The 25,189-nt window shown below is 38.6% G+C and overlaps 1 protein-coding gene across 4 annotated transcripts in view; it reads right to left on the bottom strand.

Annotated features, from left to right (window-relative positions):
* Nucleotides 1–25,189, bottom strand: part of PTPRD (protein tyrosine phosphatase receptor type D) — a 1,361,199-nt gene that overhangs the window by 651,366 nt on the left and 684,644 nt on the right. For all 4 annotated transcript variants that reach the window (XM_081945773.1, XM_081945775.1, XM_081945774.1 and 1 more), the window contains exon 8: nt 16,969–16,991. The gene's annotated coding sequence lies outside the window, so the exon portion shown is untranslated. The remainder of the gene's footprint in view (nt 1–16,968; nt 16,992–25,189) is intronic.

Below are 25,189 nucleotides of genomic sequence, written 5' to 3' on the forward strand. Positions count from 1 at the left end.
CACCAATGTAACTTCTGGAACAGCAACGTTACATGTGTCATCCTAGGGATGGTCAGAACTGTCCATGCTGCTGAATTCTGTACCAATTGTAGCTTCTGAATACTCTTCAAGGGTTAACCCCATGTAGAGCACACCAAAGTAATTTGCTTTAATTGTACGCCAGAGATTCATACAATCAACTTAAAATCTCAGCTTCTCACTTATTAATTCTATTGGTACTTCAAACCTCCTCCCTCAAAAATACGTTGACCACACACTCTACAAATGGATGTCTAACATACATTATATCAATAGATGTCTAGTGTTGGAACCCTTGAAATATCATTTGTGGCATTACGTGTTGTTAAACAGAGTATGCTTAAAGCTTGTCAGAGAATGATTTGTTCCTGCAGACAATGAATCAGATCCCAAGGTTGGTGATATAGCTTCACCACCAATTCCTTTGGAATGTAAGCCTCAGCCTAATGCTGTATTATACCATTCATAATGTTTACTCGTCCCAGAAGTTTTATTTTGATGCAGTTCCAATCTGTTACTGCCTACAAAGGATTTCCGAGAGCCCTCATTGGCAGATATGTCTCCTTACCTCAATTTTCTCTCTGGACAAGTTCATTCCGTTAAAATGATCCAGGCCTTTTCTTACTAAACAAGGACTTCATATTTCTCCTTTAACCTTACGAGAAGCCCCTCTTCCATTCTTTCCCATATCTCTTCACTAGGCCTAACCTTCTTCCCATCAATCTCTCTCATTACATTCTTGATAAATGAAATCTGCTTGAAAGTATAATGTTGGTACAGTACTAAAAACATACAACTGTATTTAATTCCAAGTTAAAACAATATGCAGAGAGCTTAAAGTAGTAATATCAACATTCTATTGGCTACAAAAGTGACTGAAAATTAGGAGCATATGGTCAAGAACATTATATTAAGTCACCTGGAGTGGAAGTTGATTCTACATAAATCTTATTACAACTGGTTGATTGGTGATTTTGGGCACAGTAAACCACATTTACTGCTTTTTGAAGCATCCTGTAACCACCTGACCATGATTTACTACATTTTTGCACGAAACCAGTGTTTATTTCTGGTTTGTGGCAAAAGAAAAAAGCTCCATAGTGTACAATTTGTTTAATGAGCATGGTGTTTGCTTTATGGCCATAGCATTTGGTTAACAATTACACACAAAAATAGATTGTTATAATGGCATTGGACAGTGATGTTCTATTATTTGATTGATACGACTTACAACTGTAATTTCCATGCTCAACTATAGTTTATTTAGAGTTTTAAATATAGGATTACCTATACTACTTCTATACGAAGAGAAATACAATGTTCACTACATTAAAGAGTTTCTTTGTAAATGCAATGGGGGGCAATGCTGCCTTTTGATATTGATAAGCTGCTTCTGTCTGCAGCCACAGCCAGCCTAGCTGATACAAGTAGTCCTTGACTTATGATCACAACTGAACCCAAAATTTACATTGATAAGCAAGGCAGTTATTAAGTGAGTTGTGACCCACTTTATGACCTTTTTTGACACAATTGTTAAAAAAATCATTATAGTTGTTAAAATGAATCATGAGGATGTTAAATGAATCTGGCTTCCCACATTGATTTTGCTTGTTGGAAGCCAGCTGGGAAGTTACCTGTCTGTCTGTCTGTCTGTCTGTCTGTCTGTCTGTCCGTCCGTCCGTCCGTCCGTCCACCCACCCACCTACCTATTCATTCATTCATTTATTTCATTTATAAAATTTATATTTCTGCCTACTCGCACATAGTGACTCAAGGCAGGTTAGGATATAAAAAGAGCATATAAAAGAAATAAAAATGAAAAGAATAAATAATAACCCACCCACCCCTGCAACACACATTCATACTAGCCATTTAATGGGCTTCATTCCCACTCTGGGTTCCCCAGGCCTTCTGACAGAACTACCAGAACCAAATAGTGACCACATGACCTTGGAGCAATGAAACTGTCGTAAATACATTCCAGTTGCCAAGTGTCTGAATTTTGATCACCTGACCATGGGGATGCTTCAACGGTCATGTGAAAACCAACCATAAGTCATACCAGAGCTGTGGTGGCACAGTGGTTAGAATGCAATACTGCAGGCTAATTCTGCTGACTGGTGACTGCCAGCAGTTTGGCAATTCGAGTCTCAGAGGCTCAAGATTGACTTAGCCTTCCATCCTTCCTTCCGAGGTCAGTAAAATGAGGACCCAGGTTGTAGGGGGCAATACGCTGCCTCTGTAAACCTTAAAGGGGGCTGTAAAGCACTGTGAAGCAGTATATAAGTCTAAGTGCTGCTGCTATCTTTTAGTACCAGTATAACTTTGAATGGACACTAAATTAATTGCAGTAAGTCAAGAATTATCTATAGTAAGGGATGATTAGAGCTACTGTTTAACAGGGTGAGACATGCATTTCCACCCTGTTGGAAGACATATCACAATAAATATCAATATATTAAAGGCAACCAGAGATACCAAGCTGCAATGAGAAATACAAAGAGAGTTTATAGATAATGCAGATAAGTAGGGTAGCTGCTATTCTTTATAGGAATACTGTTTCTTATAGTGAACATTTATATCTGAACATAAATACAGATTTGTTTTTAACTAGATATTTATAGATTCCTAACCCAAGACGTAGTTGAATGGACGATAGCGATTGTAAATACTTTAAGAACAAATTACCTTATATAGCTTATTCATATGCACTCAAGTTTGATTGCACCTTGTGCTTGTTTTGAACATGGACAAAGATACTTTGATATTTAAGTATATGAAGCAAAGCTTGAAACCATACTATATTGTATGCTTTAAGAAGAATTGACCTGATTAACTCTTTTTGCTAATTCAGTGGTCCCCAACTATGTTGGAGGGTGCGTGTCAGGGGTGGGTTTCAGCCGGTATGCACCGGTACCAGTTGGTGAAATTTAGTGTGCCTTCCCGTACCCCTTCTTCCAGAGGCCCTGTACCAGAATGCTGCCTCCCCCTGGCCTGGCCCCCTTCCCCGCTCGCTCCCCCTGCCCGCCGGTTGCCGTCTGCTCGCTCGCTTGCCACACCCATCCACACCATGCTTGCCATGCCCACCCACTTCTTTTGCCCATCCAGCTGAGGCTCCAAGGCTGCAGGCGGTTGCCTGCCCGAACAAGGAGAAAACTATCACATGCTGGGGAAAGCAATTGGGTTGATCACAGAAGGCAGGACAGGGAGGAATCCAGGAGAAAACTATCACCCAAAAATCTCTCAAGGTTCTTTCTGCAGCATGTGATAGTTTTCTCCTGGATTCCTCCTTGTCCCTTCTCCGATCAACCCAATTGCTTTCCCCAGCATGCAATTTCGGTCCTAAATCCTTCAGCAGTCTAGTTTTGGGAATTTTCCGTCTCTCTTCCCCCCTCCCTTTCCCTTCATCGGAGTCACAAAATGTTCTGCCACCGTGGGTATGGCTTGGTTGGGGGGGGGGGGTCATGTGACTGAGTGTGCATGAGTGATGTCAAGTTGGCTACACCCACCCAGTCGCATGACTGCCAAGCCACTCCCATCCAGTCACATGACTGCTGAGCCAGTCCCACAAAACAGGCCACACCTACAGAATAGATTCTAAAAAAAATTGAAACCCACCACTGGTGTGTGTGTGTGTGTGTGTGTGTGTGTGTGTGTGAATGACAGGCACACACACACACACACACACACACACACTCATGCATGCAAAACTCCACTTGTGAGCACTGGGCAAGAGTGCACACATGAAATTCCACTTGTTTGAGTGGGGGGTCCCTGTGCTTGCATGTGAAGCTCTACTCACTTGAGCTTGAGTGGAGGGTGCTTGTGCTCACATGTAAAGCTCTGCTCATGTGAGTGGAGTGTCACACACAAGCACAAGCATCCTGTGCTCAAGCATCATCCATTCACGCAAGTAGAGCTTTGTAGACATGTGTGTTTGCCCGTTGCTCCCACGGCCATTTGAAACAGGCCATGGCCTAGGAGTAGGCTGCAGCCTTGGGGTTGGGGGCCCTTGCTGTAATACATATGCTCATTATCACAGATGTATCCTTACCTGATGAACAATCAAGGTATTTCATTCTTCTTTCTCTCTTTTGTCATTATAATGAAATCTGAGATCCTCTCCCTTAATAAACAATTGATTTACATGATTGCTTATCAGAATAAAAGATCCTGTGTCCTGATACAGATGGCAGATGCAGAGGAATCTGTTTTAAAGAACTTTCAGATTATCTTCAGTTACCTATGCCAATATACCAACATTTGAAAGCGAAGAACTGTTTTATAACAGCATTCCGTGTGCCTTGGCATATAGTTATGCTAGACACATGACTATGGAAGTGTCTTTGTACAACACTGGCTCCCTTGGCTAAGAAATCGAGATGAACACCAGCCTCTAGAGTCAGACATGACTGGACAGGTGAAGCTGTTATCTCTCCATAACACAGAATGTTACACCTAGCCCCTAGCAGAATATAGCCTCATAATCCAAATCAGAAATTTAAGGTTGAGATCATTGTTTCATTGATTATGTGGCATGAAGTCTTTTCCAACTTCTAGTGACCTCACACATTTTCTCCATAACTGTTCTTGTAAATCTCCTAATGGCGCACTCATCACAACTGCACCTGAGTCCATCCAGCTTGCTGCCAGTCATTCTCTTCGCTTTCCTTCGATCTTTTCCTGCATTCAGGTCCATTCCAGAAAGGTGGGTCTTTGCATAATTTGTCTGAAGTAGGATAATTTGATTCTGATCATTTGTTGGAATTGTATTTGATGGGTAATAATCATTCATTCATTCATTCATTCATTCATTCAATCAATCAATCAATCAATCAATTCATATAACCACATTACGACTTTTTAGGCAAAACTGGTATCAAGAAAATTCAGGACAGAGAAAGTTCTCCCTTTTTTGCAGACAACTCAGTGTACTTATTTTATTTATTAAATTTATATGCTGCCCCTTTCACCTATGAGGAGACTTTGGTCTTTATATATTTTATTTCTATCATTCCAGATTCTTTCTTAAGGGCAATCATGAATGTCTTTCTATTTGCTTCATCAGGTTCCTTATTATAGCAGCATTTCCAGCTCTTGGAAAGGTGAATTCTTTGCGCCTCTACTTCTTCCTCCAGCTATCTAAATAAACCGATGTAGTAAAAAGAGGATTTTATCTCTAGGTATTGGCCTATAATGAGCCTAAATGGAAAGCACAATCCAACCTGAGTAGGTTGCTGGGACCAGAGGTTTAGTATTCTAAGCTTTTGAACTGCAAGCTTTTTAATAATGGATGGAAACTGAGCAAAGAGCGATTCAACCTAGAAATAAGGAGAAATTTTCTGACAGTGAAAGCAATCAAACAATGGAACAGCTTGCCTTCAGAGGTTGTGGGACCTCCATCACTGGAAGCTTTCAAGAAGAGACTGGATTGCCATCTGTCATAAATGGTGTAGGGTCTCCTGCTCGGGTGGAAGGTTAGACTAGATGGCCTACAACGGAGGTCATCCACCTCCGTTAATTTGTTAATCTGTTGCTGGAGCCAATCTTCAGAGAACACCCCCCTCTCCCTCCCCCCCTCTCTCCCCAGAATGTTTGCACTGGGCTGTTGTATGCATAGCATTTATGTGATGTGTGGTTGTATGTGGCTTTTAGTTGTTAATTGGGATGTGGATGGCTGGCTATTAAATCACTGGTTGTTGTTTCTTTGTACTGTTGCACCCTTGGTTCCTAAGTACTGATAGGCTGGTGGCAAATCAGCATAGGTTCCCTGTCACTCAAGAGGAATGTGATTTACCAGTACTAGCAGAGGTGGTATTCAGCAGGTTCTGACCAGTTCTGGAAAACCGGTAGTGGAAATTTTGAGTAGTTCGGTGAACTGGTAAATAACACCTCTGACTGGCCCCACCCCATCTATTATCTGCCTCCTGAGTCCCAGCTGATCAGGAGGAAATGGGGATTTTGCAGTAACCTTCCCCTGGAGTGGGGAGGGAATGGAGATTTTACAGTATTCTTCCCCTGGAGTGGGGAGGGAATGGAGATTTTACAGTATCTTTCCCCTGCCACACCCACCAAGCCAAGCCAAGCCATGCCCATCAAGCCATGCTCACAGAACCAGTAGTAAAAAATTTTGAATCCCACCACTGAGTACTAGACAGGCAACACCCTAGTATAGACAGTCTGGAGACAGATAAAAGACCCCTGAAGATGGGCTCCAGCACGAGTCCGAAAGCTTGAAGGCTAATCCTTTGGTTCCGGTGTGTGACTTAGATTGATCCTGCAACATTATCCTGGAACACATATACTTGCCTTCATTTGCCAAAACACAATCATCATAAGTAAAATAACTATAGTGGAATATCTTTAAAATTGAGATGTATACACCTGGATGCTACCGGATGCCTTTTTGATCTGAGGACTGTGAACAGTCATAACATTGCTTTTTTCCAGTATCCCCAGTATATAGTAGAAATTGTGTTTCTCCATGTGTACCTTTCACAGCTCTGCCACACACACACACACACACACACACACACACACACACACACACACACCTGCCTAGGGTTTCCTGCCTAGGCAGGGGGTTGGACTAGAAGACCTCCAAGGTCCCTTCCAACTCTACTATTGTATTGTATTGTATTGTATTATTGTATTGTATTGTATTACCTGTACTCTCATTGCTGCCCCTAAAATGATACCAGCACATGTGATTTCTGAGCTGCCCCTGCTGTTTATTTCTGCATCTGCTGAGCTTTACAGGAAAACAACAAAATAAATGTAATATTATCCCTAGCACAGCAGAGAACATATAGTGACCCTGCAGCCTTCCTTAGAGATAGGAGAGAATTCAATGAAAATGTGATTAGCAATTAGAAGGTGAGGGGAATTGAAGCTAGGAAGTGATGAATCTGGCAATCTGGTGCATTAGATCATCATTCATTTAAAAAAAACATGGTTAATGTACTCCTGCAATTATGAAAAATCAAACAACTGCTAAATTGATGAACATGATGATCTGTGAGTGTTGTTCAAAAGAATTGATCTGAGCACCTAGTATCGTCTCTCATCCTATGTTCTTCAAGAAGCATATCACATTGCTAAACTGCATGGCTAATTCTCTTATTCTCTTGTCTTTTTTTCTATCTGATTTTTTTAAAAAAAATCTCTTATCCCATTTATTCTTTAATAGCCATTGGTACTGAAGCTGATGCCTGCAAAAAGCGAGTGAGTTGATTAATAGGTATTTTATACATCTGGTATTTTCTCATAAAAGACTGGTAAACTTATTTCAATTATCATACCACCAACAAGGATGCAATCTGTTCACAATGGCTGTTTACGAATGGCTGCTTTGGGTAATGACTGTTTTCCTAGCACAGGAAATGAAATATAATATTATTAAACAGAGATATGCAGAACAATATGTCAACTTATCTTGTCTTCCTGATGTTTATAGGACTCATTTTTCCTTTGTAATGTTTATTTTATTTTATGGGGCCAAACAGAAGACCATCATTTCCTTACAAAGACTTCACTTCTTTTATTTTTTTCCCTTTAATGTCCTTGAATATTAGCTTTTACATGCTTGGAAGTAATCAGGGCAAAAAAATCTCCTCATACTTGGTACTTACTAATTCAGATAAATAGATGAAAATGAAAATGAGGCAAGATGCTTATCACTGAAATAATTGGCAACGCCTTTTAGTCTGAAGACTAAGCATTTCATATATCCCCATTACATGGGGAAAGCATGACAAATGCTTTATCAACTGATATGCACATTACTTGCTAGTTGAGTTTGCCAAAGAACCTAGAAAAAGGGGATTGGACAGCATTGAAGAAGATGCAAATAGATTAATCAATGTATGGGACACCAAAAATAGGTATGTACCAGAGATGGGTTGCTCCCGGTTTGGTCTGGATTGGGTGAACCAGTAGTAGCAGTGGCGGGAGGCTCCACCCACCTGCCTGGATGCTTCTGTGTATGTATAGAAGTGGCGCACATGGGTGCGAGCACCTGCGCATGAGCGAACTGGTAATAAAAAAAATGGAAACCCATTTTTTTGGAAATGGATTTAATCTTTTTTAACTTTTGAGATGTGTGTTTTTTAATGTTGTACAGCCGCCCTGAGTCCTTTTGGAGAAGGGCGGCATATAAATCCAAATAAACCAAACCAAACGACTGGTATGTACATTTATTTACTTCCACAACCATATTTTCAAATAGTGAGGACTGACAGGGAAAATGAAAAACAAGGAAAAGGTAAGCAATACCCTGTACAGGGGTGTCAAACAGATATCCCACAGACCGGCTGCGTCACATGAAGGCCACGCCCACCACAGTTCCACGAAAGGAAAAAAAAATCGTGAAATGGAATGTGACAGCAAGTTTGACACCTGTGCTCTAGTAAAACATAAAAATATCCAGTAAACATTTGAATATTCTTTTGAAAACAAAAGGTGAGATGGTGGGGTGGTAGTGGTGGATAGAAGTGGGTAACTGTCACCTCAAATATGAACGGATCTACTTGGGAAAGAATATAATACACTAATTTTTATTAGCTCAGTAACCTGAGCTTGGATGTTAGAATGCCCATAGGTCTGGACACACAACAAGGCACAATTAAGATCTGAGAATAAAATCTGACCTCTGACATAAATTAAAAAAATGTTCTTTGTGCCTTATTTTTGTTTGCTTGTTTGTTGGTTCAAAATATTGTTTACCCAGGAATGAAAGACTTATTGGTATTGCCAGTGTATAAAATAAAATAAAATAAAGGTAAGTCATATTTTTTATCACATCTAGGAACAGAAAATGTACTGTGGCCTAAACATATTCCAATAGTAGTAATTGCTTAATTTTAGAACATGGAAAATGCTGGTTTTCTAAAAGCAAAAGTCTCAATATACTCAATAGGTAATTGTTTATACTGCTAAGAAACACTTCAGAAAATTACTTTCAAATCTGTCCAAGAGTGAGGAAATCTTTTTTTTTTCCATTTTGCAAGCAGGTGTTATTCTCTTAAAGGGTCATGTTAATAGCTCCCACTTGCAGAGTGGCACAAGGAGGCCTCTGTAGGAAGGCTGTGCCTTACATTAGCTGGGTGTGACTGTCAGAAGCTCTACAAAAATGAAGAGGTAAATTGTGTGCTTCATGGCCCTGGAGTTGGTTGAAGATTTCTGCACATGGCTGCATGGCAAGTGAGCTGAAGGCACTCAGAGTCACAACAATTTTGCATGTACCATTGTGTCTTGTTTATCGAGTTCACGGGTAAAAGGAAGTCCTCCCACCTTGCAGGAGATTTCCATGTACAGGTGGGTCCTGGGTGCTCCCTCACTCCCTGAAGTAGTCCTGTACTTCACTTAACAACTGCAATTAGGTGAACTGGGATTGCAGTTGTTGAGTAAAAAGAGCACATGATATCTTGCTTAATGATCACTGTGCTCAACAACTGCAATTCTGGGCTAATTGTGGTCATAAGTCAAGGACTACTTGTAATAAATCACATTTAGGAGTGCTTCGGAACTGGATGCTAGCCACCTATTGTCAGGATTCTGACAGATGCCCGAATTAATTCAGGAGCCTCGAGCCAAGCTTCAAAAGAAATCCAGTCATTTATTAGGAGCTTCATGTCAGCACATACTCAAGTGAAGCCAGCTCTGACCCCATGTAATTTATGGCGACAATCATGACCCTGTTCCCCCCCCCCGGGTGTGTCATCAATCACATTCGCCAACGGGGCAATTTTGTGGGTTGTAGAGACCACTCCCCTCCGATAAGTCTGGAATGTGCATCTGTCTTGTGCTGCTGTGCTGTTTCATCGGTTTCCCATCCCCCCTTTCCTATGACAACTCAAGAGCAGGCCAGGGATGCTTTGCAAGTTGTTACCAATATGAGAAGCTTGACCCTTGACATACAATATATCAGGGGTGGCGAACACGCGGCTCGCGAGCCGCATGCGGCTCGCGGCCAAAATAAATGAGGCTCTTTGCCTCTTACCATTATTTAGTATACTGTGGCTCGGATCGCGCGCTAAACCCGGAAGTACGGTCGACGACGCTTGCCTCCGCTCCACCAGCTCGTACTTCCGGGTTTAGCTCAACAGCGCCCTCTGCTGCGCCCAAAAAAATAATGCTTCAAAGTCTAGCACAGGGACTATTGAAACATTGTTAGGCTAGGAGAAATTTATATTAAGAGTTATAGATGTTAAATTAGCTTAGAAAATGGGATCAATGTGTTATTATTAATCTAAGAGAAATTTATATAGTGTTTGCTGGGAGGAGAGGGGTTATGCGTAATCTATTTTAAGATGGGGGGAGGGGAGGGGGCAAAGTGTTTGGTATAATATTTGAATGTGAATTTTTTGGGGGGGGGTTGGGGGGTATAGCATTTGTATGAGATTTATATTGTGTGGAGGGGGGGGTGAAAAGGGGGAAAATTTGTTTGTACAAAACTCTTTTAATAAAAAAAAAAGTCTAGCACAGTTGCTGCAGGATTCCGGTGAGGTTCTAATGATTGCTCAAATTAATAATAATGGTTGCATATTGAAGCTCTGGGTTCAGGAGCAGCAGAGTTTTAAATAGGAGAAAACATTTAATTGAATTTCCATGGTTAGTATATTTCCCAAAATTCTACGAGTGTTTTTCTCACAGCCTGTAATTGTAATAGATATCAAAGATAATCCAAACTCATATATATATTATAATACATATATTAGGTTAAAGGAAGATAATATTAGGACCAGGCTTTACCCATGTATAGGTTGTACTCGATTTACAATCACAATCTCATCACTGAGCAAAGCAGTCATTAAGCGAGATATGTGACTGCTTTGTTTAATGACTGCAAGTGTGGCATTCCTGGTTGTGGTCATCAAGTAATCTTGTAGGTTGTTAGGTGGACAGAGATTCCACTTATTTATGGATTTAAAAGTTATACAGCAGCTCTAATGGGTTTATAAAAATTTATAACAAAAAACACCTGACTGAGCATGTTATATTATGTGTTTAATATATTATTGTTAAAATTATATGCTTTTGTGTGAGTGTTTGTCTGTTTTGGCAGGTCACTGCGTGGTGTGGCTCTCTGACTCTCACAGTTTAAAATTTTGGCTCTTTTTGTCGAACTTGTTCGCCACCCCTGCAATATATGTTTAAGTAGCCATTTTTTGAAGCTCCAGAAGGATTTCAAAGCAAGCATATAATTGTTTGGGTTTTGCTTTATTTTACTTTACTTTATTATGGAGCCAAAGCATGAGAAAGTAGGTGCCCTTATCATTTACAGAACATGTGTAATATTACTTCACCATGTAAAATTTCTGATTGCCTTTCAAGGGTTTTGAAGCTGATAGAGATTATTTAATGACACCCTCCCAAACATGGAGCAATCAACTGGCATTTAAGAGACTTGCTGGTGGACTTCCGGTTCCGGCGGCTACGGCGACAGGCAAGCCTTTGCCTGCTCCCGCTCTCCCGGTGGGCTTCCCCCGCTTCTGGGGGGCACAGGACGCCCCGGAGAGGCGTCCTGCCGAGGGAACGGCTCGCGGAGGGTCCTGGCGTCGGCGGCGGCTGGCGGGGGCTTCTCCGCTTCGTTCTAGGCACCGGGGAGCAGTCTCGGAGGGCGCCCATGTGTGCGCGTCTCGCCCCATGCCGATCGGAGAACGCACTCTTGAACGAAGCAGCGGCAGTATGGTGAGAGGCTTCCCTTCTTCACTCCCTCTTTCTTGAATTGATGGACTTTTCAGCATTTTTAAAAAAAGTTAAACTTTCGGATTCCTGCTAGAGGTGCGGCTAGAGGGAGGGGGATTTCCCCCCCTCCCTTGGACAAGCGGCTTGAGAAGATTTTGCTTTCACCCCCAGGGGAAGGAGGAGGGGGGAGAGCCAACTAATGATGTCTCACCCTCATAAAAGTGACTTTCATTGGACTTAGCTCTAGAACTTATGGGTGAACTGAGAACTTTCTGAACTTTTAAAATTTTATTATGCCTCTGAGCCCAAAGCTGGCAGGGCAAGATGGCACACTTCCGTTGTCTTCATGAACTGTGAAACCTGACTCCACCTTTAAAATTCAGGCTTCCGGTCTTTGTCTCCGAGTCACCCAGAGGAATCTCTTGTGGATTGTTACTTCCTGAACTCTTTGGAGAAAAAACTTTCATCTATTGCTAGAGTGACCAAAGAAACCCCCATCTGTTTGGATCCTCTGCCTTCTGAATTCGCCTGCCTGCTCTACTTCTCCAGCTGCCCAGTTTCTACTTTGACTGATCTCCTTGCTTCATAAACCATGTCTCCAAAAAGACCACCTCCTGGAAAGCCTGGTTTTGCTACTTCTGCCCCAACGTCTGCAACGTCTAGTCCAGCTACACAGTCAAAGATAACAGAACTGATGCAACCCAAGACTACAGAGATAGACTTTCAACAAATGCTTCAACAAATTCTACAGGGCCAGGAGGAAATTAAGAAACAGTTAAGGGAAATGAAAGATGAAATTAAAGAGAATCAAGCCCAAATCTTTAAGAACTCACAGAGACTGGACCTTGTGGAGGGTGGGGTGGCGGAGGCGAGGGGGGGGGTAGAGGCTTTACAGAAGGGGAACAAAGAACTCGACATCCAACAAATGAAAACAGAGTTTGAGAGAATGTCCTTTTATCTTAGATTTCAAAATGTAATAGAAGCAGATGGGGAAAACATAAGGGACATTATGACTAATATTTTAGCTGAATACATACACAAAGATAAACAACAGATGGAATGGGAGATAGACCTAGTCTATAGAGTGAATTCAGCATATGCCAGAACACATAATGTACCCAGGGAGGTTCATATTAAATTCCTTAGGAAAACCACAAGAGATGAAATTCTGGGTGTACAAAGGGGGCAAACATTGACATACCATGACAGGGAGATAACCATTCTAAAGCAGATTCCCAAAAAAATTAGGGAAAAAAGGAAAAGCTATTCGCAATTGGCGAATAAATTATACCAGAAGGGGGTGTGGTTTAGATGGTTGATGCCTGAAGGTATGCTGATATTCTGGGAGGAGACAAGAATCAGAATTAACACACCCATAGAGGCACAGGCCTTTATGGAAAAAAATAAAGCCAACCTAGAAAAAACAGAAGACAACACAACGGTCATACAGGACACGGGAGGGGCCGGAGCTCTGCCAGCGGGGGGTGAAGGGGCAACACCAAGAAAGCTCAGATCACAAAAATAAATAAGAAAACCACAATGTTATAAACAGACCGAAAGTAATAATGAATTTATAACTAGACTATATATTATAACTATATAAACTGATTGAAAATTATCTTTTCTAGAATTAATATGCTGAATTTTTTTTGATTATGTATTATGGTTTGATATCTTGATGTAACCTAGGAGTCTGGAGGGAGGGGGCGTCTGCCACACTTGCAACTGCCAAAATTTGTAACCATTCCACTTACCCTTTTCCGCATAAATGTTTTTAAAAAAACCAATAAAACTTTTTGGAAAAAAAAAAAAGAGACTTGCTGGTGGGAATTGGTGTTGATATTATTATTTTTGTCTGTGTAAACTTTCAGAACTACAGTAGCAATATACAGAAGAAAATTATAAACAAAATCCAAATCACCCATATAATTTCTGGAGAAAGCGCCATTCCGTTTATCCCCAAACTCTTCATTCCTATTTGATTATTGACGCAAATCTGGAGATATAATAAGAATAAATAGCTCTGTCAACTTCAAATGTTCACGGTTACTATTTAGGCATTACTGAGGCATTTTCAGATGAGACACTTCATGATAGCTGATGTAGACTGTGGGGTGTAAATAACTTGCATCCATGGCTATAAAGAACAAGTGGAAGAAAAGAAACGAGATGCATACACAGTATGCAACAATATAACGAATGAAGAAAATATGAATCAAGTTATTAAAATAAAGATGCAAATTGTAATTGTAAATATGGTTGCCATGCGACTGAAAGAACTATAGAAGCAGCACACAAATGCATTTGTTAAGTGTGCTGATATTTTGCCTTGACCTTTTTCAGTTATATGCCTGACCAGACAGTCTGAAAATGTGTTTGCAAGCATGATAACATTAAAAATATTACATGAAGAGGAACGGACAGACCCCCGCACAGAAAAGATGAACTTGCTATGTGAGGGGAATAATGATTTTTATTTTGTTCAAAAGGTTAGGGATAAAGAGTTCATGGGCTAAAAATAAAGAAGTAATTTGTATAGAGACAGTTTTGTCAATGTGGGTTATTTATTTTTAAGAGTCCTTTTTTTAAGTGTTGGTCAATTCACCGTAGAAAGCCATGTGCTGAAGATTAAAAATATAGCAGAACCTTTTGCCTGTATCAAAATGTGGCAGCTCACTCATGCATATACACTCATGGATGTTTAAACTGGATCGATGGAAAAGCCTTGTACTTCAAGGCCCATTGAGTTTTTAGTAAATTATTTTCACACACAGACATTTGTGTGTCCATGCACAGGTAGGTTAGCAAAAGATCATATAGGTAATCTTTGATTTACAATCATACATTTATTTGAATGATTTGAGCAGTGGTGAAATTCAATTATTTTTACTACCGGTTCTGTGGGTGTGGCTTTGTGGGCATGGTGTGGCTTTGTTGGCATGGCAGGGGAAGGATACTGCAAAATCTCCATTCCCACCTGGGGCCAGCCAGAGGTGGCATGTGCCGGTTCTCCGAACTACTCAAAATTTCTGCTACCAGGTCTCCGAACTACTCAAAATTTCCGCTACCGGTTCTCCAAACTACTCAAAATTTCCGCTAATGGTTCTCCGAACTACTCAAAATTTCCGCTAATGGTTCTCCAAACTACTCAAAATTTCCGCTACCATTTCTCCAAACTACTCAAAATTTCCGCTAATGGTTCTCTGAACTACTCAAAATTTCCACTAATGGTTCTCTGAACTACTCAAAATTTCTGCTACCGTTTCTCCAAACTACTCAAAATTTCCACTACCGGTTCTCCAAACTACTCAAAATTTCCGCTACTGGTTCTTCAGAACCTGCTGGATTTCTCCCCTGATTTGAAGTTATGAAGGCACTGAAAATAAACGACTTACTTTTTTTTTCAGCATCATCATTACTGACAAATCCTTACATTTACAACTTTGCAGTGTCCCAGTGGTCACGTGATTGGAGTTTGGGTGCTTGGCATGTATTTACAACAGTTGCAATGTCTGGGAAATACATGATCACCATTTGCAATCATCCCAACTCGTTTCCCACAAGCAAAGGGAAAATCCAGATGTGCTTAATGATCGTGATGTCTTCATTAACAACTATGACAAAGCAAAGTTTTAAATTTAGCAGGACTCACTTAACAGGCACTTAACTTAGTAGCAGACGTTCTGATCTCAATTCTGGTTATAAGTCTAGACTTACCTGTACATGGAAGTCAGTATTCAATTATGCAGCCTGAAGGAATCGACCTGGTTTATAGTTTGTAAACCAAGCTATAAACCAGCAAGCAGTTGGAAGGCTGACCTTGCCCTGGTTTATGCCACCACTATTTAAAGAGAAGATAGTGAATGTTTGTTTGTGTGCAACGTTTCTTTTACATTTCTTCTCCTAAATCAAGGATAGGTAGCATTTTTCCACCCGGGACTTCTTTGCTTTCAGAATAATATATGTTAGGAGATGCATACCAAATACAATGGAGGAATAATAAAATTCCCACAGAGGGGTAATGGATTGTGAAAATTTGTGAACTTGAGGAAATGGTAAAACTGACCTTTTGGTCAGAGAACAAATAATAAAAAAACTTTTTTTGAAAGACTGGAAACCTGATAGGGATGTTTTGCTTAAAGAAGAAAAAAAATAGACATGATGATTTATGGATTTGAAGATTAAGAAAGATGTGAACTAAATGAGGATATGGGGAAATTAGTAAAATATTTAAGAGAGAGTATTTCTAGACTACTATTTCTCAACCACAGCAACTTTAATTCCTAGATTTTGCTAGCCAGCATAGTCTGGGATGTGGCTGGCTGAGGAATGATGGGTGTTGTAGTCCATACATCTTAAGTTGACCAAAGTTGAAAAACACAACTCTAGGCTATGAAAAGACAAGATATATAAACTCAATAGTGCTAAGCACTTAATTAAAAACTGAATGAAATCAGGCTAAAATTACTGAAAATTGTTGGAAATGATTATTTAATGTAGGCATTATAAATATAAATAAGCCATATTTGTACCTGTGATCTTTGCTTTTCTGTGGCAAAAAAATCCAGTATAGCTCTGTTTCTATATATGCTGATCATGTTTTCCCATTTATGTTTTAGTAATAGTCTTAGTTTTCTGTACATACATACATACATACATACATACATACATACATACATACATACATACATACACTTACTTTAGTATAAAGCACACATTAAGAGTAACTACATCATACAGCAATTTTATCCACATAGAATATTTCCAAAAGATAAAACTCAAATATTAAATATAAATTATAAATCACGTTCTGGAAGTATTTTAATGAGCTGAAAAATACAATCTCTGAGAGCCAAACAACGGCCATCTACACAATCCAACCATATGTATCCTCATAATTAACAAAAATATCCAGTCATCTTCAGGTTTCTTTTCAGCTACAGCCAATTTCAACTACAAAACATAGTCATTAAGATAGTCATACGAACAAAAATTTGAAGGATGAATGGAAAAGAGAAATGCAAATTGTCATTTAGTTTCTTAAACTTTTGCTGGTATGCAAAAAATAAATAAAAAATGTAAATCCACGAATGTACATAAACAATGTTGAATCTCTCTGAGAGCACCAGAAAGTGGGAACTACTGAAAACATTGTTTAAATTTATCAAGTTATAACTGAGCGTGAGATAAAACTGGTATGCTTTGAGGTTTGTTCTGATTTGACACTTTTTAAAATTATTATTATTAAAACTGGAATCTTACCTCAACCTTGTAAACCACAGCTCCTGTTGAAAGAGAAAAAGGAATGTGAGATTTCATTGCATTTTTTTTTAAAAAATGTTATATTCAAGATAAAATAGTCAAGAAAACAAAGTAATCTCTCAATTATTAAAATTATAGTTGTTTGGTTTATTGCACTGATTTCCAATTTCTAGAGGAACTGAAAAGACTGATGGACTATAGTTTTTTTCTCATATTTTGTCCTCATTAGTAATATCTGAGATACACTACGTTGGGAAACATTTTGTGTTTCCTAAGAACATTTGCAATCAGGCTGACAAAGTTGAATTGCAAAAATAACAGTTTTTAGCAACACACACAAACAAATGCTGTTATAAAAACAAGATGTAAAATAAGCCATAGAGTGTAATGGTTAAGGCAACTGATTTAGGATGCCAAATTTCAAGACTATCCTGAAGCATCTATTGAGTACATTTACAGAATGGGTGGGATTCTACCCGTCTGAACTGGTTTGGGCGAAGCGCGCGATCACCGAACCGGTTGTTAAACTGGCAGGATCCCACCACCGTTGAAAGACCATTTCAATCTAAAAAAAAAAAAAAAACAAAGCTTGAGTCAGATATTCACTCACAACCCAGATGAGTGTTTGTTGTGGAGAAAACTGGCAGAAAAAAATTCTGTATGTGCTCTTTTGATCTCTCATTCTTTACTGACTTGCATTCATTCTGTTAGGTAAGCAAGCTCCCCTTTAGGAGAGCGAGTGTGCAGAGAAGCATAATGAGAGTGATGTGGAAGAACACGCACAAACCAACATACAGGGACACTGAATAGTAAAAGTAATAGCATTTTACTTATGTGGAAAATAGAGGTATTCAGAGTTCAATTTACAGTCCAAGTCATACACGGTTCCGTCAGTCAGTTATCAATGTTCTCAGTTAAGGAGTGATCCGTCGAACACAGTCCAGTATCATATAATCAGTTCAGCACACAAAGTCGCTAACTGTAGCAAAACTCACAGTAACTCACGATACGTCTCAAACAGTATTCACTGATCAGCATCTAACAAACAGAGAGCTAACACTCATTCTGGCTCCATCTTATGGCTGCTTGAAGTAACAGCAACCAATCACATTACAGTAGTACTTAAAGCTACAGTACTACCATCATGGTTTATATATTGCTGACCCAACAGTTAGCTTACATTCCTAACACATTCCATTGCTTTTTTCAAAGCTATGAAACTATAGACATTCTTCTCAATTTCTTCATTTTAATTTTTTCCTATATTTAACAATGCAGCAATATTGTAAGGAGCCTCCTCTGCGTTTAGAATTGTTTTGGTTCTTTAGCTTTTTTTTAAGCATTTAAATAAAAAGTGTTCTTTACTGTGCGATGCATTGGAAAGTTTCTGAAACTAATCTTAGAAACAGAACTGCAATGAAATATGATCATACGCTTAGTAATTGCCTTATAGGTTGCGATGATATTGAATAATTGTCATTTTGTAGCTCTTTCATTGCAAGAACTGTACAGATTAAAATTGGTGAGAGAGGAACCAACAATTCATAGACAAGGCAGAATCATTATGTAAATGGTGAGCAGATCTGCCCCAGTCTCTAAACTATTAAGAAAATACGATTTTTTTTTTAAATTCAAAAAGATATGAGTAAAAGACTAGCATTGGAGCAAACATGCATATGCATAAGCACACAACAGATGGCTTGACGTTTGTGTTTAGTAGTAAGGATATATTCTGAAAATATATCTTTCTTTTGAAAACTTTAATATGATATATTTTAATCAACAAATTGTGAGAAATATATTGTTTCATAAGCATTTACTGCTATTGGAAATAGGTGTTGAAAGTCATTAAATTAATAAGCAATGTGATTGTTTTATTAGGCAATCTTGTGTCGGCTATTCAGTTTATTGCATCTAACTATTTTATCGTAATGCATTAGCCAATTATAAGTTGGCTATTTGGCTTATTGCATCTAGCTATTGTATTGTAATTTATTATAAAATATCACAATCCATCCAAGACCTACAATTCCCACCAAAAATACTACGAAGAAAATTGAGTTTTCCGTAGTAATCACCTTATATTTATACAACATATAAATAAGGTGAAAATTGCTTTCTTTCCTATTAACAACTCTACTGGAGATCACTAACAAAACTCTCTTGACTCAATTAAATTTGAGATGAAATTATGTTAGAATGAGTTTCTCTATCTGGAGGGAAGTTGCCAAAATTTAATAGGGACACCAATGAGGTTATAGAAAGACATTATTGCCATTTTATATAGAGAGATATAAAATGATTAGTCAATGGAAACAACCACAAAATGTCATGTTTTATTTCTGGAATTCACTTTTAAAGCTTGATTTATTTGTATTTACTATTACTGTCTAGCAAGCACTTGAACAATTTGAATAATTTATTTATATAGTAACTTGAATAAGAATTGCTCTAATTATATTAAAACCAACAAAAAATTATAATTTACAGGAAGTCAGCTCCTATTTTACCCTGAAAGGAAGGGGAAAAACAGCAACTTTGCTGTAATACTGAATGTATTATTTCAACTTTTGATATCTGGACTGAACTAAATAAACTAAATATGCTGGAAAATAAAGTATTCCAGGGGCACGAACTGTAAACATTAGGTGGGGCTGTAACTTCCCAGAATTGTCCTTAAAAGCTTTGAAAACTGACAACCATCCATAGTTGCAGATTTACACTGGGAAAAAAAAAATTGTTGCTACAGAAGCAAATCCTGTTGCCTGACACTCCATGATTTCTCTTCAGTCATACACACACACACACACACACACACACACATACTTTTTTAAAAAACGGAACATTAGAAACTTTCTCTGTCCCTCATTTTTGTTTCAGCATGAGGATTACTGGTTCAATATGGGATTGCTGTTCGCATGTGAGTGTAGAAACTAGGTATCATCCAGGAATGTCCAACCTTGGCAATTTAAGATCTGTGGACTTCAAACTCTTACTCAGCTTAAGTAACAGTTTTTAAATTTATCCCTTACAACAGACCCCAATCTCTCCACAGTGGAAGGCAGAGCGGCTCTATAGCTGGAAGTAAATATTATCTCACTCCCAGTTAAAGTACATACCTACATACTTTTTACTTCTTCATGGGAGAACACTTGTATCCTAACTGAATTATTCCTCTGATGAAAAATATTCTGATTACTTAAATCATACTTTTTATAACCCAAGATTTGGATTTAAGAAGAAATATGTGGAGAGTTATGGATAGTCCTTATGATTTCCTGGCATCTTAAATATGAAAAAAGTTTTTGTGTTGTCCAATTTCTCTCCAGTACCAGGGAGGTGTCTAATGGATACTGCTATCAGTTGGAATAAAGTTTTACATTGTCTTTTATTGTTCAAATGGGAGTCATAAAGCAGCTGACAGATTGAGGAATAAGGGATATTCTGGGAACTATTAAAATATGGTATAAAAATACCTTTACAATGATTAGCATGTACAGTTAAGGTGCAGGAGACATTTTTAAAGATTTATTGTGGAACATTGGCTATTTGATTTAACTGCAGATTCATCAATTGCCTGACTCTAATCTCTTGTAAAACATGACTTCTAGAAGATGGAAAAAGAGGGAAAAAATGTATGGAACTGCTACTTAATCCTTTGTGCAGAAAATGGCACCCAGTTTCCAATGCAGAAAAATATATAGGAATGTGTAGAAATATGTTATGAAAGATAGTCCCTATTTAGAAAATGTTATGTGCCTGAATTAACACTTCTTTTGTAAAAAAAATGTAAACATCTGATTAATTAAAATGTTAAGATGAAAATCCTTGAAAAAAATGTAGGGTTAGTGTTATTACTTGAGAGTTTAAGATTAAATGTAAGATTTAAACTTATGCATGGTTCATATAAAGTACATGTTATAATATTTATACTTTAAATACCAAATAGTTTATACAGTAATATAATTAGAGTTGAACAAAAAAAAAATCCAACTACTTCCAATGTTTCTTCTCTGGAAGCAACTATTTTTGAGAAGTACCAATAAATATAAATTAATGTATACTATTTAAGTAAATATAAATTAGAATTAGGCAAATGGGTTCTGAATTTCTGTTCTATCTATTTTGTTCTATCTATCTGGTCATTCAAACATATATCAAACTTTAGAATAAACTGGAGAATTAAATCAACCTGTTTTTCTGCCCATTTTGAAAGCCCGTTTCTAGAATCAGTTTGGTTATCTTGTGTTTAAGGCACCAAGCTAGAAACCAGGAGTCTGTGAGTTCTAGTTCCACTTTAGCCATGATACAGAGGTGGTATTCAGCCAGTTCTGGCAAATCAGTAGTGGAAATTCTGAGTAGTTTGCAGAACTGGCAAATACCACCTCTGGCTGGCTCAGCCCCCATCTATTCGCTGCCTCCCAAGTCCCAACTGATCGGAGTCCCAGCTGATCTGCTGGGTCTTCTTCTGTTGCCTACACAGGAGACCGGAGCTGGGAAGCAGATTAGAAGGGATTTTATAGTATCCTTGCTGTGGAGTGGGGAGGGAATGGAGATTTTATAGTATCCTTGCCCTGGAGTGGAGTGGAAATGGAGATGTTGCAATATCCTTCCGCTGCCATGCCCACCAAGCCTCACCAAGCCACGCCATAGAACCGGTAGTAAAAAAAAAATCGAATCCCACCACTGCATGAAAGCCAATTGGGTGACTTTGGCCTAGTCACTCTATTTCATCCCATGACATCAGCTTAAGCAACAAGCCAGTCAGTCAATTCCCATCACAACTAATGGATCAAAACTTGTTTGATCTTAAAACAAAAAGAAGCGGACCCTTCATTTGTGGGGAAACACTTGGAAGAAGACAAATTGTGCAGAGCAAACAAATCAACCCTGTGAATTAATAGTAAGGCATTTCCAATTTGGGTGTGATTATTCAGGAAACCACTCTGTTGCATGAGGCCTTTAGAACACAGAACCACAGTTTCCAAATTCTGTGTGCCAGGATATAACTGGGCACTGCGTGCCAGGATATAACTGGGCACTGCAGTGAACTTAGAGAGGTCACATGGCATATTTATTTACTTAATTTACACCCCACCTTTGTTATTAATATTTTTTTGTAAATAATTCAAGGTGATGAGTGTACCAAATATTTCTTTTATGTCTATTTCCCCTACAACAACATTCATGTGAAGTGGGCTGGGCCGTCCCAGAATCACCCAACTGTTTTTTCATTGCTAAGGTAGGACTAAAACTCAGAGACTCCTGGTTTCTAGCCTGGTTCTTTAACCACTAGACCAAACTGGCTCTTGTATTCTACTACTTAATAAACAGAACTGTTAGCATGTGTGCTGAGGGATTCTGGAGTGTTGTGACACAGTTTTGCACACAGAGAGTGTGGTGAACTGGGAAAGTTAGGAAACTTCTGTTATATACAAATGTGTCAATTCTTTTAGGCAGCCAATTGTGCGCAAGAGTATTGTTTACTTAGAGCAAGATTGTTGTATGCAAAAAGTTGAAAAGCAATGAAATAGTTAAAATGGAAGATTGTAAAAATTAATTGAAATAGGTAGGTAGGTAGTAGGTAGGTAGGCAGGCAGGTAGGCAGGCAGGCAGGCAGGCAGGCAGACAGACAGACAGATAGATAGATAGATAGATATAGTTGATGATAGATAGATAGATAGATAGATAGATAGATGATAGATAGATAGATAGATAGATAGATGATAGATAGATAGATAGATAGATAGATAGATAGATAGATAGATAGATAGATAGATAGATGATAGAGAGAGAGAGAGAGATAGACAGACAGACAGGCAGACAGACACAGAGATGATAGAGATAGAGATGGAAATTAAAAAGGGACTAAGGAAAAGGGCTGAAGAAAAGATTATAATTACTTCATATAAGGCATAATTGTGTCTTATTTTTTTCCCTTTTAATTCCATTTTTAAATTTTCTATCTTTCTCTTTTGTTTTACTATGTTAAAAAAAATTCTAATAAAATCTATTTTTAAAAAAAGGAATATAATTTTATTTTTAACTTCAACAATGCATTTTATCATTAAAAAATGAATATATAAAATGAAAGTCTGTAACTGTGTTCATGGGATTAGCGGTTTGTGAAAATCTGCAATATATTGGCCGTAGCATTGAAATAGAAGCCTTCAAACAGATATGTGTAATTGTAGTTGCATTTACATAAGGGTGGGCTTCAATTGCAGAGCTTGACGTTCTCCCATGGATGCTGTTGGTTCATGTCCACCCAAATACCTCAACTATCTGCATCTACATCTTTCTTTTGAAGGAAAGAGAGATGTAATGACTTCTTTATGGAACATTCTTCCTCCCAAGTTATGGTTGGATCCCATCACTTGTGGATTCCTGAAAGACCCTAAAAGTGTGGCTTTGTCAGCAGACCAGGGGAACACAAATGAAAATGGAGCCAATCAAGTGGCTACTCTATTTGTAATGTTGCTGACACTAGGGGGGGGGGAGGGATAGGGTTTTTTAAATTTTTTTTTTATATGATGAATTTTAATTTTCTTTAAGTGTTGTAAGGTGCAGGGAGTCACCTCATAATCAAATGGGTAGCTATGTAAATTTGTTTAATAATAAATATATAAATAGAAAGGAAAGTTGTGTTGGACAGAATCAGGAAGGGATAATCATACTTACCCAGTTTACTGACCCTCTTTATTATTAATTCTTTCAATGTGGTCATTTGGGAGCTGCCATAATCGTTAGAGTCTCAAATTATTTCTCCTCAAACATGATTTGGGTCTCTACGCCAGTACTACCAGATTTCAAATACAACACTCTGTTTTTATGTGTGAAAATTCCTCAGAAAATACCCTTGTTTTACATCTAGCAGAGGCAGACACTGTGATAGTCAACCAGTGCCTTTCCATTCTCCTTCAAGCCCTCCCTTTTTGGTGGAAAATTTGCAGGAGTTTCCTGTAAAATGCCAAAAAATTAGCCTTGGTCTACTTGTGATTCTTTGACAGTGGGATAAACAAAAGTCTATATCTCTGAAAGTGTACTCAGGAATCTTAGCCGTGTTTGAATAAAAATGAGTATGAATTGGTATAGTCAACTGTTGAGTGCTGAATAACAATAGAGCAGAAATGCCATTCATTGAAGGGTGTGAGAGTCTGCCTTGCTACAGGGGCCAGCATGGAAGATTATCCAATCATTGTTCCAAATAAATCATTATGGACACAACAAACCTACTTCTCAGAAAGTATTTGTTTTTCAGAGATCACTTTATCCTCCCTGTTCAGTCTAACTAGGTAAGAGCACCTTTGTACTGAAACTGAGCAGCATAAAAGGACTGTGGAATCTAGGAATTTAAAGTGAAATAATGTCAGGGTTCCAAATAGCACCCCAACACAAGAAGGCTCGAAGGCTAGAGGTTCCTCAAAGTCCCATTTTATTAGAGATGTCATATTGGCACACCACCCAAAAGAAAGCCCAAGTCCCTTCCCCTGCACCCATATGTCCATTACATGTTCCAATCAATGCACCATCTCAACTGGAGATGTCTCCCAGTCATGTCACTCCAGATACTGTCCGAATGTCATTGGCTCTCAGAGAAAGGAATGTCATCATGGCTAGATATCCTCCGCAACTCCCTGCAATCCCTCATCCCAGGTTCCCATAGCACTAAGTGTGGCAGCCCTGAAGATCCAAAGAAAAAGATGGCCTCCAGGGCTGACAAATAACACATTATGATTAAATATGATAAGCGTATGGAATGGAAGAAAACCTGAGATATATTTGTTTATTTGCATTAGCTAATATAATCAAAATTAAGTTTTAGATTGCTAAATAAACTTTGAGAATCACCCAAGAGGATTACTGGAAAATAGAAGGGAAAGACCTCTGGATAGTGAGTTGTGCAGCATCTATGTTTAATCTATATATACATAAAAATGGCTGTGTGTGTATGTTCGTCTATGTTGATTCATAACTGTGGAACGCCTCGAGCAATTTCAACCAAACTTGGTACACAAATGACTTACTCTCTGGAAACAAATACTGTGGGGGTAAGACACCCCTAACACCCCTTGGGGAGGTGTTCTGTTATGATACAGCCTGTTGTGTCTTTAAATTGCTTCTACTATACTGCCGTAAAAAGGCTTCTACAGCGCAGTGGAGTTGCCATGGTAATGGTTTCACAGTACTCCACAAGGGAGCTCCCTCTGGTAAGGGGGAA

Source organism: Natrix helvetica (assembly GCF_964273705.1).
Source record: "Natrix helvetica genome assembly, chromosome: 2".
Classification (NCBI taxonomy): Eukaryota; Metazoa; Chordata; class Lepidosauria; order Squamata; family Natricidae; genus Natrix; species Natrix helvetica.